The following is a 7,472-nucleotide window of genomic DNA, read 5'->3' on the forward strand; positions in this document are numbered from 1 at the left end:
CACGCTGGGGCGCAAGACTCGGACTTCCTGCCTATCCAGGTGCGGAAAGGGTAATCTATCAGTGTTTTGCCAGACCCTCTGTTGTTCCGGGTCTAGTTACCTGAAAGTACGTGATTGTTTGGGACAAAAAGCGTGATTGATTTTGCATGTGCGGTGCATAATACTCCGCAGCATTCTACACAGCCGGCGGCCATTCTTCACTTGCCTGCAATTTGCAATCAGGGAGCTCAGTTCCCCCTTTATTCCATTGCGAAGAGGCCGGCTGCAGATAATTTCATGGGTTTCAAACCCGAGTCTGCATGCAGGTCGACTATGTCAAACAAGTGAAGCGACCGATCATGGAGACGCCTCCCGCCTGGATGGATCTTGGACGAGACGAGGACACTATCGGAAACGTCACCCACCTCATTCCCAAGCAGCCCAAGCCTGACCTGGAAAAAGCAGAGCTGTACGTGACACACAACCGAATCTGGACATTGATATCCGTTCCATAGTTCTGATCTGGGCAATGCCCCGATGTCAATTGCAGTTATTGAGCAAATGCTGGCAATCGAAAGCAAACACTCAGTGTGTACGTCCAAGTGTGCCGCGGATAGCTATGTTTGAGGCAGTCTTCAGCTCGACTGTTGCTGTCTTCAGAAGTGTCTTCAAGATCTCGTATTGCGCGCAAAATAACACTCCACGACCAGGCAGCAGCAAGTACAAGGAACCAGCACCTAGGATGGCCGACCCCTCAACCTCGTCATTGCTGTGCAGGTATGGCAGTCAAGCACTCCGATTTGTAGCCAGATTCTGCCAAGCACCCGGCTACACGTCGTGTGGGCCGGCCGACCGGGAGCGAGTCTTCATATTCTCGTACTTTCTCGCCACCGATGAGATCTTCATCTTCGAGCCGCCGATCAGAAACGCCGGCATCGCGGGCGGCAAGTTCCTCGAGCGCTCGCGCATGTACATCCCTGGAACCCGAACGTACTACAGCGCTACAGACTTCTTCGTGGGGGCGCGCATTCCGCTCGTGTCGCGACTCTTTGAGCTCACCGAAGCCGATGAATGGACGCTGGAGTTCATGGCGCAGCGGCCGAGCGAGTTCCCGTGGGCATCGTTTGAAGCGGTGCGGTGGCGGTTGAAGATAGACGTGGAGGAGAGACGCTGTGCGAACGCACTCCGGGAGGGGCTGATGGAGGCCGACCCTACTGGCACTGGCATCATCCCCCAACGCCGCTTCCATGTGTGCCTCAGGCCTGCCACTGATTTGCGCCACCATGGTCCTTGTTTCTCTTGTTGCTGGGACGAACGGGGGAGCACACCTCCTTTCAATGCCATACTTTTCAGAATGTCAAGATGCCGATACCTAAGCTCTGTCTTGACCAGTGCCATTCAAAGGCGGATCATGCATTGCACGAGGCGTGCAATTGACTTTGATTCGAAGGAAAGAGTGCACAATTGTTACTGAATGTCCAGATGATGGGTCATGTGCAAAGAGAACAACTGACCACCATCCTGTCGACCAGGTCAACCTTTCTGGTGCTGGTTCGCATCTGAGTTAACATTGCGTCGATGGCAGGTTCGGTTGTTGACAGCATGGGAGAAACATGCATGTAGATGTCGCAATGCAGTCACCTTTACTGACAGCGCTGTGAGCACTTGCAGCACTGTGAGCTGTAAAGCGCTGAGCTGGTGTTTTTCATGCCTAGGAGATGCATTGCAGGCGCTGCTTGGACGACTGGGGCTTGACTTCACACTGCACGAGGTCATCACGCTCTGCCGACGACTCCACGTGAACGGAAACTGCATCGTCAGCGATCGATTGCTCGAGGCCCTTGCCATTCCCGCTCGTGCCGACCCCGAGCCTCCCTCCGATTCTGCTCATGCTGGCACGCTCCCTCATCGTTTCTCACCCTTCCAAGCCTTCACAACGCTCTGCAGTTCTCGCTGTCTCCGTATCTATGTCCTTCAGTCGATTTCACTGTAAAATGTTTCCTCGGATGTGATATACTGATGAAGCTCTGCACGTCCTGTCCAGCTCATTCTGAGTGAGGTTACATGCAAGGTTCGTTCTTTCCTAGTGTTTACCTAATTAATGCACACGTTCTGGCACAGCAGTAGCCAGTGCTAACTAAGAGCGCTTTGCAGCAACATGTATGAAGAAGCTTCAACGCTGTGTAGGACACAACCGGAGAGCCGAAGAGCGTGAAGCACAGATGGAAGAGGCAATGCAGCAAGTGCGGCTGCAAGATAGATCAAGCCCAGCAAATGCTCGCTCAGCTGGGCAAGCAAGCAACAAACATTACGCAGACCACAGCGCCCCCCACACACCCCGTGCAGATGCTGCCCGGCAGCCTCCCCCTCAGCCAAACGCTGCCTCGCATGTGGATGTCGGTGTGTCGAGGCCTCTCTCGGCTCAACACTACGGACAACAAGGCGGGCGAGCTGCAACTGCGGCCCTTGACACACATGAAAGGGCAGCGCAAGGGAAGAAATCTCCCAGGTAACCGCAAACCCTTTCTTTGCAGAGCGCAAAATAGCAGCTTGTTTGCATGCTGATGATGCGAGCTTGCGATGCAACCACACCGGCCAATAAGTCCATCAAGTCATTTGTTTCATATGGCTAGTTGCCCGTTTGGCACATGTACTGTCAGGTCTGTGCTGAGAACTTGCCACAAGGCTGCGCGTTACATGCACATTCGTCGTTTCCAAAAAGAAAAGTCCAGAAGTACGCGATTGGTTGGTCCCGTACTCCGCAATACATACTGAGCTGTGCATACATTCAAGCTGTTTCCGCAACAGTGTTGAGGTTTTGGACCTCCCTGGCGACATGTCTCACTGCAGAAGAACGCCTCATCTGCATGCCCAAGGCAAGAGCTGGCACATTTGTGAGCAAGATGGTCCAGGGGCTCGCTGCTTGCATGCAGATTTGCAGATCATCACGAGGTCATGGACCCAGCGAGGGACCGAGGGGTCTTGCAGCTTTTGTCGCCTCGGAACCAATATTCGGGGCAACCTGGCAAACAAGGTAGCCACGCTCAGGGCAGACCTCGCTTGCAGCTGCCATCCGATGCTGGCGACTATCACGATGGAGATTACTGACCCTACGCAGCTGCTACAACCATAGCGGCGAGTGCACGTGCATTGAATGAGATGGACACACGCATCTGCATCACCTGGCTCAAGTGATAAAATAGTACACATCCTCCTGACTGATTGCGTTCAGCAATTGGTGAAAAAGTTGATGTCATACTCCAGAGGGCCTTGACTGCATGAGACGTACATGAGCAGGCTATAACACTCCAGAGTGGCAAAGATGATTGTCATTCGCAACATTACATTGCATCCGTGCTCTATTGCCTGGAAAAATGGATCAGTTTGTGCTCATACGCCCACTATTGCGCCATCTTTGCTGTTTGCCTAATGGAATACACGGACATTTACGGACATATCTAATTAAACGCGGCGTGCACATAATAATTATCCCATGACCACATTCACATGTTCCTGGCAGATGTGATCACCTCTGCGATGGGTCCGTCCCGACAACTTCATTGGAAATCTACAAAGTGGCGGAGATGAGGAGGAACATAATGTAGAGATAGCACTCGAAAAATATCCGTCTCACACCACAGTGTGATTGGGACGCCCTTTTCGTCATCTGAGGGAAGTTGCACGATAAACTCCCGGTCAGTGAGCTTGAAGTGATCAGCATTTCTTCGGTAGGATGTAGCAAGTGCTTGCACATGTTGCGGCGGCTTATTGCACCAGTATCTAAGAGCGCGGATGAATGGCTGTGATCCGATGAAGTAGTTGATGGCGCAAACTCGCTGTTGGGCGGGATAGACTTTGATGTCGAAACGTCGAGCAACCCTAGGGAAGCCTGCACGCCTCACAGTGGAATAGTTAGCTGTAAGGCACCTCAATAGAGCATCTCTAACAGACTGGTGCCAGTGCACTGTCCCCAGCTTCCCAGAGTTCAGAGCTGCACTTGCCAGTGTCCACACATGGATGCGGTAGTGTTGTAACATCGTACATCACGTCGCACAGATAGAGCAAGCTGCATACGACACAGGCCGAAGCAATCACACATCATCCCACCGCATGGAATAAGCAAGAACAATCACACATCATCATCAGCAGGCCTAAGGCAGGCCGATGCGCAAGCACCTGAGCTGCAAACGGCACCCTCATACCATCCAGGGCAAGTCTGAAATGATCACCAAAAAGAGTAACGCGCTTGAGCATAACTCGGAATCATAAGCTGGGATTCCAAAGCCGGGTGGAGTTTGTTGCTTCACAAGGGATCAATGAATGTCATGCGTTCATCTGGCATGTGCGCACCTGGCACATAGCAAAGACCCATCCATGTGGCCGAATGCAAACCCTGGCACGAGCAGGAGCTCTCATGCTGCAGGAGCGCCATGTCGTCGGTGACAAACTCCGACGCTCGCAGCGACGAGATAACGCCTGATAGAAGCCGTCGGCAGCAGATGACACCTGCAAACATCAACAGCAAGCATTGCAGGGGGGCACACGCATGAGCGACCAACAAATAGTGTGCTGCAAGTTATCCATCTGCATTGTGCCGGTAGTTTTGCAAAACAATACATCAACATCTTGTGAGATGCTCCATCACAGCAGTCAGTCCTGGGACTCGGTGAGGAGCTCGATGCACAAACCTGAACGATGAACCAACCATAGCATTCACTGTCACATCCGTATTCCAAACGCATGGAGTGCATGAATGAATTGCTTGGCAAGCTGGCGGGTCAGTGTTCCTCCCCACACCTGTAACCGTCTGGTGCACAAACAAAAGCTCAGAAACCACGGCGCACTTACTTTTAAGAAATTCTCAGCTTCAGCTACAACACCTAATCCCATGCAAATGGATTTGTCCTTTCCTGAAAAACATCAAACATTTTTTCAGCCTCGTCGGGTTTTTTAACTTCGCAGAAACATTATGACACTCAACTTGAGAGATCCTGTCCCAGCTAATCTTCACAATGACAATGAATAAGCCAACAACAAGCACATGCGGCAGACGGTCCATGTCAAATGGCCCAAATCATCCTATCTTCCTAGTCTGGCACAAATATCAACATATGAAAATCTCGCCTACTAAGGAGATACCTAAGCCGTCCTAAGGAGCCGAAAGAGCTGGCACATTTTGCAGCAGGCACGCACCAAGATGATCCGGTGGGATAACAAGCATATCTATGTCGCCGGTCATAGGCTTGCCCCTGATGTAGCTGCCCGTGGCTCGAGCATGCAAGTGGTCTTGCACTTGAGCACTGGACTTGCCTGTGATGGCAACCAGCTCATCCACGATCACTTCACAAACAATGTTGACTGCTGCTTCCACCTCCTGCGTCGAACCCATACTCTTCAATGTAGTGATGATGATATCTTTGCTCACTTACAACACCACCGCATCCACACGAACTACTCGAAAGTCAGTGCTACCCTTTCCATGTAGTGACCATCTATTCGATTCGGCTGCTGCTGTCCATGACAGACTGTCGACTCAGAATTGTTGCAAAACAGATCCTGGATGTGAGATGCCTCTCCAATCACAAGTTGGGGAGTCACTACAGGAACGCTGACAACATTGGCCATCGCTTGTGCTGTCCGCGTGTGAGTCTTTGCCTTTCAGTGTTAGACTTCATGAGACAAAAATGGCTTCGCCTTCCCACATGTTCACGCGTGTACGTGCACAGAGCTCAGAAGGGCATGATACTGACTGCCACAGATCATGAGCGATCCCCTCTGATCATTTCGGAAAGCAGATCGGCCGTGTAGCAATATCCTGCAGACAGAAGGAAGAGCTACTCAGCAGGCAAGGCCACAGCTGGGAAGAGAAGCTAATGCAGTCCAACAGCCAGTACAGAACCCTCTAACAGCGAACTGGCAAAAGATACTAAAAGGGAATCTAAGGAGCGCACCACTCGAGGAATTCGCTTTTGCATGTCATCAAAGTACCGCAAGCCAGCGCGTTGCTGTGCAGTCAGGTCGCTGCGTCGACGGACATCTTCCAAAGTGTGAAGCCCAGCGTTCCACCAGCGGCTTGCAGTCGTGGGTCCTACACCCCAGACCTCGATGAACAGCTCAAGCACCCGGTTTCTCTCGTCATCGCGCATCAAGGCGTTGCGCCCCAGTTTTCCTGTCTCCAGAATCTCTATCACCTTCTCCTGGCTTTTGCTCCCTGTATGCAATCGCCAATTGGCTTTGCCCAAGGGTTATAAACGGTTTCATGCACAGTGATATCAGCGGGCCAAAGAATGGAGAAGCTCTCGATAGGCGTCATCAAGCTGAGAGGAAGGGCATATACCCAGTGGGGGGGATAAGGCAAGGACGTCGTCTGATGAACGTAATGGCTTTTGGAGGCACATGAGGGTTGCTATGGCGCGGTCGGTGGCTCGAACGCGAAACTGGTCCCCAGTACGCGGGCGGGTGTAGTGAGATTTGAGCTCCTGCAGCTCCTTGATCAGGCACGTGTGGGACGCCTGGCAGCATGTGTGGACGCAGTGGCTCGACCCGGGCCTCGCCTCCTCATCATCGTCGCTGCCCCTGCCAGGATCCACACCATCTGCTGCATGTCCGGCCCATTCTCAAATTGCTGCGGAAACTGACTTGCTCTCACTTTCCCATACCTCAGATGCCACACATAGATGGCGCATCATTATCCCTATAGGATTGATCTGAAATGCTGCATGATGGTCCCATACCCTCAGCCCTGTCATTCAAGACCTCTGTGTGCCCATGTGATGTCAGAAAGCGACGCAGATTGTGCGATGGAGTGCCCAGCATTGAGAGCTATCAGGCCCCACCCGCTCATGCTCCTCTGTCTCACAGAACCGGCATCAAAGGGAAAAAGAAAGCATTCAGCGACGGCGAAAACATACCGGTGGAATGGTATGCGTGGCGGTCCCATCGCGGGTGGCAGCCCAAAACACATTCCAAACGTCCCCCCGTTAAGACCGCGTGCTGTATGGTAGATACATTCAATTCCGAAGTCTGACTGCTGAACCGATCATGATTCTTCCCCAAGGAAGGCATTGCCTGATTGTCAGCCAAGCTCATCATTTTACTGGAGAGCTCCGAGCACCGACATGCGTTTGGCTGCTTCGCTCCATTCTCCTCATGGCCAGGATGATGATGTTTCAAGTACAACACTACCGCATCCATATGGACACTGATATCACCCAGCACAAGTTCATCATATGCCAACCAGGCCTGGGATGTCAGCTGCGCTGATATTTTGGCATATGAAGACATACCCAAAGATTGAGTTAGGGGTCAAGCAGCTCATATGCCAACACAAGTTGGGATAACATCTGGGCAGCAAGCATCAGCTGTTTCTTAAGCATACCTTGCTCGAACACATCGTCAGGGCGGCTTGCACTTGCTTCCGCCATTGTGAATGGAAAATGAACAATGTGGTTATTGGATTTGGTCGCGCCCAGGCGATGCCAATGCTGAAAGAG

Source organism: Nuphar pumila, unplaced genomic scaffold, assembly GCF_984573655.1.
Source record: "Nuphar pumila unplaced genomic scaffold, dmNupPumi1.hap1.1 HAP1_SCAFFOLD_974, whole genome shotgun sequence".
Taxonomy (NCBI): domain Eukaryota; kingdom Viridiplantae; phylum Streptophyta; class Magnoliopsida; order Nymphaeales; family Nymphaeaceae; genus Nuphar; species Nuphar pumila.